Below are 11,618 nucleotides of genomic sequence, written 5' to 3' on the forward strand. Positions count from 1 at the left end.
CCACTTCGTCAGAACTTGTTAAAAACAATTTGGGGCTGAACTGGAAGCTATTTTGATAATCGATGGGACATGATCTCATTACTGTGCAGTTGAGGCTGAAGGCTGCCGAGTTGGTTCCAGTGGCTGGTTACTTTGGAAAGAGGGGAGGCATTAGCTCTAAACACAGTGGTCAGTGGTTTTTCTCTCTCAGCAGGATATGTTGTTTTCACCACCTAACCAAATGTTACAACACATTCCCTCTCCCCAAGAATATGTCCTGGGTATAAAGATTATTTTCTGCATTAATTGATTGTTTGGTTTGTAAAAATTATGAAAACAGTGAGAACTGCCATTACAATATTTTAGAGCCCATAGTGTCATGATTACAAAGCTTATTTTGTCCAACCAAATTACATCACATTGTTAGTTGAATCAAAGTATTATCAAGTTCTAGGTAGTTTCATGAAAAGACCAAGACAATTCTAATGAATTCATGCAAGAACCATGTAATTTGTCAATGAACCGGATTAAATTGTCTGTGCCCCAGAATTGGTAGTTGAAATACTGTAAGATGACTTGTGGTTATTTAGAGAGACCATTTACAGAGACCTCTGACTGTAGACTGTCGGATCCCTGATGGTCTAGTGATGGTCTAGCTTGCACTGCTGTGACCTGGGTTTCATTCCCAGTCAGGGAATGAGATGCATTTGTGACCTCCGTAGAGGGTATTTCTGCCTTTCTGTCAAACATGCTTTTTTTCCTGTGGCAGAGTTCACTAACTGATGCTAACCTGCGCCAGTCACCATGAAAAAGAGGATTTGAAAAAGTGCAAGATGACCTGGATGACTGAGAATCTACACAGTCACGATGTGAAAAAGCCTTATGAATGCTCTCCCTGAGAGAGACCCAGTTTACTTTGCACTGAACCTAATGAGCATACCTGGGGCAGTCATCTTCACAAATATAGCAATATGCCAAGATTCTATTTTTCCATAAACAAAGCTCTGTGTATATGGAAAAGTTGAAGTAGAAGACAACACAACAGTGAAGTGGCTCTGCTAGAGAATGCATTGGCTGGGAATCGAACCCAGGTCAACTGCTTGGGAAGCAGCTATGCTCACCACTATACCACCAATGCAACTGTGTAGGGCACTGTCTTCTAAAACCATCATTTGATCATTTCAACATTTTGGCACAGAAGGTATGCTTTAAATTGCAAAACCCTCAGCAATAGGTTAAATAACACACCCCTCTTCAACTGACATGTAACAAATCTGCATTGTTTTGCGAAGAAAGAAGAACTGTTGCATTCAGTGTGCAGAACTTCCCCATGGCACGGTTCAGTACCTGGACTGTGAACTGACCCAATCTGACCAAACCACTGTGAAATTGAAAGAAGTCAAACAAATGCTCTGCTTAACAGAGGCTAAGGTGCCCATCGATACCAGTAAGAACCACGAGGACCAGCAACATGCCAGAGTTCTAATTTTCCACACAGAGATTACCACAGATGTTAAATAAATAAGTCAACAACAGAGTTTTGCCTGTGGTAGATGCATTGGCTAGGAAATTAACTGAGGTCAACTGCTTGGCAAGCAGCTGTGTTGACCACTATACCACTAATGCAAAGGCATACATGTGGAATTTGTCTGACACAGGAATCAAAGATAAGATAAGATTAGATTTCCTTTATTGTCCCACAATGGGGAAGATCTGCATTAACCAGCAAAACCCTCAGCACTTGATTAAGCAACACATTCCTCTTTAATTCTTCTCCCATAGCACAGTTCAGTAAAATGGCCCAATCACTGTGAAAAAGAGAAAATGAATGTAAAACTGGAGAGCTTCATGAATGCTCTCCCTAAGAAAGAGGGCCCAATTTACTCTGCCCTGAATCTAATGAGCATTTGTGAGGACAGCCTTCCATACAAATGCTCATTAGGTTCAGTATCCCTCATTAGGTTCACTATAGGTAATATCCCAAGGTTCTAATTTTCTTTAAAAGCCCTCTTGTTCTCAGGAAGGCCACCCTGTAACATAGATTCACTCATGTAGGATGCATTGACTGGGAATTGAACCCAGGTCAACTGCTTGGCAAGCAGCTACGCTAACCACTATACCACCAACACAACCATGATGTGCTCACTAACTGATGCTAATCCGTGTCAGCCCCGATCAAAAATAGGATGTGAAAAAGCTTTATGAATGCTGTTCCTAAGAGGGGATCCAATTTACTCTGCATTGAACCTAATGAGCATGGGGGACGGGGGAGCTTTCCTTACAAATGTAGCAATATCCCACGGCACAGAAGGTCAACTTTAAATAGCAAAACCCTCAGCACTTGTTTAAACAATAAATTCCTCTTCAATCAACATGTAAAAAGTATATATTGTTTAGTACAGAAAAAAAAAAATATTTATTTATTTTATAATTGTGGCATTCAGTATGCTGAATGCTCTCCCATAGCACCTGATGCTAATCTCGCTCAATCACTGTGAAAAGGAGAAAGAGACTGACGAATGCTTTCCTTAATTGAGCTTAAGGTGCCCAGTTTTTTTGTGGATTAGTGAGTATCACTGGGTACCACCAGCAATATGGCAGTATATATTTTTTAAACAAATACATCACCACAATTGTGGTGACACATGCAATGGAGTTTCAGTTTCAGAATATGCTTTGGCCAGGAAATGTACCTGGGTCACCTGCTTGGGAAGCAACAGCAACTGTGCTCCCGAGAATTTTCTAAAAGCATCCACATCACACCAGGTTGTATGTAACAGTGTTGTAGTTGAGTCACCAAACTTCAAGTCCGAGTGCAGTTTTGAGATCCCAGTGCTGAAGTCCGACTCAAGTCCAAGTCATTAAAGAAAAATCTGAGTCAAGGACAAGTCGAGTCCACTACTGATCCTAGTCAAGTCCAATCGATTCCAATCCAAATGTCTTATAATACTGAACTTAATGTAGATGTTATCTTATGCCAATTTACTCTGTTATATTGCACAAAATAGAATAAAGATCGGAGGAGCACTGATTTTAACTTAAACTTAAATGCTCTGGAAAATACCATACGCAGTTTGTAGTAAATGGACTATAACATCCAATACATGGGCCTTTCATGCTCGTATGAGTTAAGCTTAGAGCTCCTTATCCAGCCTGTCCTACAAGACTGTGCTCTGCACCGCACCATATTGAGTCATGTATTTTTATTTGCTCAATAGTAATGTGCTGATAGAAACCATTTAAAGAACATTTAAGTCATTAATCATATTTCTTAGAAATAGATTCACTGATAAGGAGCACTGCTTCCACTCAAGCAGTTGAGAGATCTGGTCTGTGATCAGTGTTTCTGTTTATTTATTGCTCTTGTTATTAGTCAAAACACATCTGACAAATTAAAGACTCCTCTGTGTTTTCCTCTTAATTTGCAGCAATATTATGGCGGTTTTAATGGAGCATGAATCCAGAGACTGCCAAAACAATTTCCTTGAACATTTCATACAGAGATAATACAGAATGAATTTAATCTAAATAGCTTTTATTTTTATGGTAACATGTCTCTGTCTCTCGAAAAAAGGCTAATGTATCTCAGTGAGACATGCTACGGGTTAAATGAACAGCAGTGTTCCCGTTCACTTAGGCTTTGTTTGTTGCAAACTGCCTTGACATTTAGTCCAAATATATCTCTAAAATAAAGTTGCACTTCCCAGCCTCTGCCTGCCTCTAACTCAGTTTTATGTTTTGCATGAATGTGCCTGGGGATGTTCTTTACCCATTAGCACATAAGAACAGTCAAATACTGTTTTGTGGTCACATTATAAAGCAATTGTTTTCATTTCCTTTCCTTGTATGTTTTGCCCCCGTAGCAAAATAGACTTGATTTAAAATAACCAGTAGATTGACCTATAAATGCATATGTCAGATGGAAATAGCATCTGGCAATATAGCTTTGTAACTTTCCTTTGGACGCACACAGGAGCTGTTTGTTGTTAATGTCTTTAAGCTTGTCATTACAAACCTAATATGCCTCCTCTATTAAACAGCGGAAAAACAGAGTTAGCGGGATATTGTTTTGCTCACACCTTGGCCTCTAATATAAAAGCAATCCTGAAGACGGCGGATGTTAGTCATTAGTGGAGCTGTGTGTCATCTACGGCTGACTGAACATTTTCTGCCAAAAGTGCGATGGGTCAATAGGTCTCAGCACTCTGTATTCTGAGTGACACACTGAGCTGTGATAGGCTGAGAACAGATGAGGTCTCATTTTTAGTGTTGCATTATTCTGCATCCTTTACAGAGTGTGACTTGTTTTCATAAAGCAGTGAATCGGTTTTCAGTGGCGGAAAATAAACTAGACATACACTATCTGTTACGTTTAAAATCTTGGTTAATGAGTGCACACAATGCTGATTAAGTCTATCAATGCCAGACAAATCTCCCTCTTTTCAAATATAGAGTCTGTGGTGACTCTGCGGCTGGTGAGCAGGATGGTATTTCATAACAACCAGCACAGATTTGGTTTGCCAGAGCTAAAGGACAGAGCAACCAATACCAACCAAGATGCCATAAGCATCTCAACAGTGTTTGTTAAAACACTCTCAGTGCCAGAAGGTGGAGACAAAAGTTCTGCACTGCGGATTTAAGTATCATTTTTATGCAGTTGTTCCATACTTGAATATTTTGTTATTCTATTTCACACTGCTCTACAACGGTTCTGACAGATACATTTCTTATTTGACAGCTGTCACTAGTAAATAAATAAATAACTGAAACTTTGTATTTTTAGATCATTTATTCAGAGAAACCTTTCATATGACGAGCCAGGTGAGACTGCAAAAAGTCTTTGGTTGACGCATTAACACCAAAAGCCATAACTAAATTTCAGGAATCCTATTATATTGTTATAGTGTCCCTTATGTGTTATAACAGTATGATAAGGAATCTAATGCTGATATACTTTGTTTTCAGGCAGTTAAATTAATCAATTAATTATCTTCCTCTCAACATTTTGGGTTTCGCAGCAGTCCTGTTGTAATGTGGTATGTATCTGTATATATGTGTGTTGGTGGTTCCTTCTTCTTCAAATAGAATAGTAACATCACAAACAGAAGCATGACTCAGGCCCATGCAGTCCTCTGCATTTCAAAATAAAGGATCTCACCACTGTCAGCTTTATACTCTTTCTCCCTTGTGATACACTCACTCAAGTGTTGTTTTTGTCTTTTAAAATAACATAATCTACTACCACTTATGTGCATATCTTCAAGTAAAAGATGTGTTTGACGGATTTAAATTCTTGGATTTAATGCTGTATTTCGTTTCCAACTTAGTGCTGGTGCCTCATGTTTGATTTTGATAGTTTGACAACTGAGGTGCACTTTGTATTGTGTTGCACCCAGACGTGGCCAAAAAAGGTGAAGGAATGTGTCATGCTCTACATGTGCACGTTCCCACTGTGGACTCTTGATGACAGTCATTCAGATGCAGGAGTTGCTGGAATGGAGGAGCTTGATTGCCTTCGTGGTTGAACATCAGCCGCTCTCATCGTGGGGTTATTTGCATTTTATGTTCAGTGATTCTCGGATGAGAAAGTCTTGGAGGAAAAAACAGAGCAGATAAATGATCTCTAGAGAAAAGGCACAGGTGCAGCAGGTGAAGAGCGGTTAGACTAACTGGGTGGAGACCTAAACGCTGCCATCCTGATGCAGTCTCTTTATGATTCTGTTCACATGCAGCATCTAACACAGCCTTGGAGTCCCTGGGTGAAAACACTGCCTTGTTATCACATAAATGGGCCCATTAATCCCACTCAGCAGAGGACAACGAGTCTGTAAAGTCTCTAATTGATTAATTATCCCTGTTGAGATCCACTCTCATAAAAGACATTAAAACAGAAATGAGTGAAAATGTTAAAATAAGAAGTGACTCTGTGGTGAATGTGTGTGTGTGTGTGTGTGTGTGTACGAATGGCTTCTATCACTCACTCGACTGCTCAATGTTGTGAATGTGAAACTTTGCTCCCCAAAATCTAGCGAGAACAAATCTGTCCACTGAGAATGTGTGTGAAGGTGCAGGATGTCAACTACTGGCAGCCTCTTTTCACCTTCCAACACTGGATAATGATTCCCAGCAGGCACCACAGTTGGTGTGGTTAGAGGAAGCTGAGGAACAGCCAGAAGCTCTCACCTTTCATTGCAGGTATGCATCATGTGAAGACAGACGGGCAGCAGAAATATGATACACACCTTAAACTGTGCTGCTAGAGATGATGAATGACCTTCTCAGGGCCGTTTCTTATTCTCATTTCTCTAATGAAAGAATTTAATTCATTCATTCATTTCTGAATTCAGTATTGGAGTGAATGTTAAAATCAGAATTAAACAAATTTTGTGCAGGCATTCTCGGACCTTAGAGGATGAAGGATCTTGTAACATTCCCTAATCTGTGCATCTTGTATTTCCTTCCTATTTTATTTATTTTGTATTTAGCCTTCAGTGTTCTCACCAGCTGACATGCTCCAATAAGATTGATCAGATATATTACAACATCACCAGAGTATCATACAGGAGTGAAGCCAGATAACAGATAAAAATGAAGTGTATCACTTTTATTTGTTGTTATTATTATTTGTTTCTTGATTTAGTAGGATTCTCTTTTCTTTTCATGACCTGTTATTTCCCCCAGCGACAGCAGCATGGCTGCAGAGTCAAGCCTTGTTTAAAAAGAATGGACACTCACATAACTGCAATACAGTGTGTCACTTGCTGCAATTAATATTTAATTAATACTAATTCAATTCAATTCATATTTAATGTATGTATGTCTTTGTGGATTTTAGCTATACAATTTTTTTATTTTTTATTTTGAAGTGTGCAATTACTCATACTGCACAAAAATCTGTCAAGTAAATCTTGCTTGCTAATTTGCTTTATTCATTAAAAATGCTATCAAGGGTTCACTTCTGCATTCAAATTCACATGTGAATAAGACGTGTTCACCGAACACCCCAGTGAAAGTCACATTTCAGTCACACCACCATTTACTCTGAACTATTCATCCTGCTGCCCTCGCCTGCCCTGCTGGTGTTTTTTGTAAATGTCTCCAGAGTGCCAGTGTTGTTTATAATGGCCGCTGGGCAGGGCACCACACACTGTCGGCTGCAACTAGGCAAAAAGATTAATTACATCTTAGCAGCAACTTCCTCACCTCCACATTCCCCCAGAATCAGTTATCATGCATGCCGCTGAATGAAAATGAAGTGTAAACATGAATAATCAAACAGAACCTTTGGCTGACAGGGCAATCATCTTGTCAGCGATGATGCCGGTGCCATGGCACGGCCGGGACTATTAACACTGGAACATGCAGGGGAAAATAGCTCCGAGAAAACTGTGCTGGATTATCATTTGAACTCATAAAGTGGGAAAGGGCTTTTGAGATTCTGAAGTGATGGTAGGATAAGGATTGTAGAAAATATGGCTGTTGACCTTTACATAATGAAATACAGATGAGAGCAGCTGAGCTATTCTACATATAACCATGAAAAAACAAAAAGGTCACAGTTCTATTCTGAAGTGTGCAATTTTCTTAGGCATGTTGTAGATGGTGGTTCACAGTGTATGCCTTGGTCTAATGATGTACGCTGTACATAGTTTATAATTGGTTGTAAATGGTTCATATGTGTCTGTGATGATATTAATGTGGAGAATCAAGAGGCACTGCAAGATGGCCTTTACGTGAGAAAGGTTTCTGCTTAAAAAACTACTTCTCATCAAAAATAATCATTGAAGATAACATGTTAATTTCTGTGTTGTTGCACATGTGTTAATCTGTAGCAATCCTGAAATAAAAAACAGGAAATTAGAGGCTGCATTTCTTATTTAATTCCAACTTTTACTGATATGTCATATGGCCCTCTCAAAAAAGATCATTTATAATTGTTGAATAATTGTTTTGGGAGTTTTATTTGTTTTGTTTTGTTTTGTTTTGTTTTTCACAGTCTTTTTTCCTGCTCATTAGTGACGGCTGTGCGGCTCTGAAGAAGGCCTGTCCTGTAGCCCTGGGCGTCTCTCTGTCCACACTGATGATGTAACGCGCCCCCAAATTAGGATGCTAGACTCAGAGTGGACTGTGCAGGACTGTGTCTATAACATATGAATCCCAGCTTCCGGTGTCAAAGTCCTTTGTTTTGCACTTCCTTCATTTAAACACAATCAGGCAGCGATTGTGTTTCTTGCCACAACACAATTAAGAAAACAAATAAGAACAATTTAAATGTAATTCCTATGAGGAGACTGTCCTCCCAAGAAGGATGTTCCAGCAAGTGCCCCAAAACAACATATGTTTACATTCAAGTAACTCCCTGTAGCGCTGCAGCAATTGCAATGAGAGCCAGAGAGGAAGTCAGGTGGTTACAGAGTGACCACATATGGCGAAACCTGGGGTGGCTGAATGAGTCAACAAAACATTGGACCTCAAACCACAGTCTGATTCCTGTTTCCAGGTTTAATAGTCAGTTTTGTTTTTGCGAGTATGACCTCTGTTCCATAACCACCTACTCATGATTGTATTCCCAAATCTTAGTTCAGTGGTAATTTTAACCCGAACCACCCTGTTTTCTAAACATTAACTCATTTATTTACAATTTATTTATACACCATAATCTTTTCCTAAATATTACCAAGGTTTTTTTTGTGCCTAAAAACCTAACCAAACCTTAATCATATGATTGTCAATGATTGTCACAACATAAAACCAGTTTTGACAGATCAGAAAATACTGATGTGTTATGCCAGAGGACATGAACACACCATGTATTTTGTGGTATAATTTGGAGGACTTGCTGTTTGGGTGATAGGGTTACATCAAGATACTTTGACAACTAATGGCCAGATTACCATGAACTTTGCTATAGATATTCAACAGCATGAAATTCTTCCAAGTGATTTTGGTGATCCCAGGGGTTTAGACTCCAAATGATTTCAATATATTTGGACCATTAAAAATTTAACTAATTTCAATATTTTGTTTAGTGGTATGAATTAATCCTGTCTGTCTCCATGAAAATATTTTGGTGGTTAACAACACAAAAAGGCCTTAACCGAGGCTGTAGAAAAGTTGGTTCACCTTTGCATGTCGTATAGAAGCCATAACCCCGATTATGATGATAACAATGGTGGTTTGAAATCAGATTTTTAATCCATATCACTATATAGCTAGCTAGATGTCTGTGAAACTACTGAGAAGAGGTTATCAAATAAATACAAGTGCTTACACAAGCACAAATATACACATGAACTGTTTTTCTCCTCACTGGACATGTTTGATCAGCTGATGGACATTATCCTGCTCTCTCTTTCCCCTCCACACTTCTTGGACCGCTCATGTAATCCCACTCAATCTGCAGTGAGGTGTGAACCATGCTGTTTCCTGTGCCAGTGCTGAATTATTACAACCTGCCTTCCAAAGATAACTCTGCCCCTTTTCTCTCCCTTCGTCCAGTTCCCATCACCATAATATTCCCACATGTCTTGCAAAGTCAAACGCTGGAGAGTCGAACTGTCACGAGTCTTGGCTATTTTGACGTCAGTTTCATGTTCAGTTAGCTTCGTGAGGAATATGGAAACCACAGAATCTGAGGAAGTGGCTGTTTTGTCAGGAGGAGAATTCGTGGGAACTGACACTGTCAAGCAGATTGGGACCAGCAGTGAGAAAAAGATGCAGAGACCCAGAGAGAAAGAGGAACTTGCAATATCGTTTTCCATTTACTCGAGTCAATACAGTGCAGTATTCTTCAAAACACTTCAAACTTTATTTGTCAGTATAGATTTATATACACCGAAATTCTTCTCTGCATTTAACCCAGCACTGATTGAACACACACATGCAACATGTCGTGAAACACACAGGAGCAGTGGGCTGCCATGGAGCAGCTGGGGGGGTTAGGTGCCTTGCTCAAGGTCACGTAAGCCGTTGTTAATGGAGGGGGGATAGCATTGATTAATTGCTCCACCCCCATCCAGGTTTTTCATGCCAATCCAGGGGGGGAGTTGAACCTATGACCCTCCGGTCACAAGCCACTTGTCCCCATTCCTTCAATGCACTATTCAGTTCTATGTTTGATACATCCAAAGCATTTATTGTATCTCAAAAGACATTAAAAAAAAACTGTCTCGGTGTATTCATGGTTTAATTTTAACAAAGCCTCTTTAAATTTCATTTAAATTTCTGTCTCTCGAGTCTCAAGGTCAAGATTTCATGGTGTTTTATTATAAGAAAAACTGAACCAGAGTAAGTTTGTTGTAAAATCAGTTGTTTGGTTTGTCGCAAATCTTTGTTACCTTCTTCTACCAACCTCATTGAGATTCTTTCTTCTTCGTGGTATCATTCTTTCTGTCTTTTTTAAAATCAAATTTTAGCTGTCAATGCTATTTTAGCATTGTTTACTTTGTTTTGTGATGAGAAGCCCATATTTAAATCTCTAAACCTGTTTCACAAATAATGTAATGTATTATTTTGTGTGTGTGTGTGTTTGTTTTGTTTCTTAAACAATTAAAACAACAAACTGAACTAAACTAATTTTACTCTAAAATCGTATGTCTCCTTGAAAGTTTAGGATCCATGAATAAAAATGTTATAATGTTTGAGGCTCTGCACCAAATATGTTGCTGATCAAGGCAGATACACAGCACAATTTTAAAGAGAAATAATAATAATTAAAAAAACATCCCTTGGAGCACTGAAGCAGAACAGAGGCTGGCGCTCTGAGTCCTGCTGTGAACGAAACTCATTCACAGACAACAACTGGGAGGACTGATGTTACAAAGCTGGGAACTAATCGGAACCACAGCTGCAAGGGATGTGTGTGTGTGTGTGTGTTTTGTGGGTAATACTATGAAAAATAAAAATCTGTCTTATGCAGAAAATGTGACTCTCCTCACACACACTGCAGGGATCCCATGACATTTGAGCATAGTAAAGAGCTATTTAAGGGCTGAGTCTATTTAAAAGATGTTTAGTTCTACCACTCCTAATTGCAATTTGCCATATGTTTGCTGCACTTGATGGATACAGTATATTTTGGAGTTTTTAATAACCCAGTAAAAACAGAGATGCAGACATCACGAGTGACGCAAGCAGATGGAGAAGGACACACTGAAGGGAAGAGATTTTCAGACATACATATGATTAACTGTCCTCGCCAATGTAATGTACCATGCCATAAAAGATCCTTGGAAAAAAAATAATTATGACAATAATGATGCAAAGAAAATACACAAACTAAAAATCTGACAGTGATTAACTTCCATAGATTACGATGGTAATACAAAGGAGTATTTTGTCCCCTCGCTACCCACCCTGACACTGATACCAACCAGACGCGAAGACACACATGAATCCACCCCCTCATTGCTTCTTTGCGCTCATTTGCTTGTAATTAAATCATTTCCTTGTAAAGCAATTAAGGTTCCAAATGTTTGAGTCTTTGCTGCTATATTCAAATGCAATAACGACTTTTCAGAAAATGAGAATTGCAAGGCTTACCATCAATATCTGCGTACTCTGATGGTCCACCCACTGTTAAGCGATAATTCTAATTACACTCGATTGTCTTAATGGTCCATGTGGGATCATTGAGCTTA

General features: G+C 39.1%; 2 non-coding genes across 2 annotated transcripts; both read right to left on the reverse strand.

Moving 5' to 3' along the window:
• Nucleotides 1–1,045: 1,045 nt before the first annotated feature.
• On the reverse strand, nucleotides 1,046–1,117 carry trnag-ccc. Its single transcript has one exon. It is a non-coding gene; the product is annotated as a tRNA-Gly (tRNA).
• Nucleotides 1,118–2,036: 919 nt separating this feature from the next.
• trnag-gcc lies at nucleotides 2,037–2,108 on the reverse strand. The gene has a single exon. It is a non-coding gene; the product is annotated as a tRNA-Gly (tRNA).
• Between the last annotated feature and the right edge of the window lie 9,510 nt (nucleotides 2,109–11,618).

This window comes from Scatophagus argus, chromosome 16 (genome assembly GCF_020382885.2).
Source record: "Scatophagus argus isolate fScaArg1 chromosome 16, fScaArg1.pri, whole genome shotgun sequence".
In the NCBI taxonomy this organism is placed as follows: domain Eukaryota; kingdom Metazoa; phylum Chordata; class Actinopteri; family Scatophagidae; genus Scatophagus; species Scatophagus argus.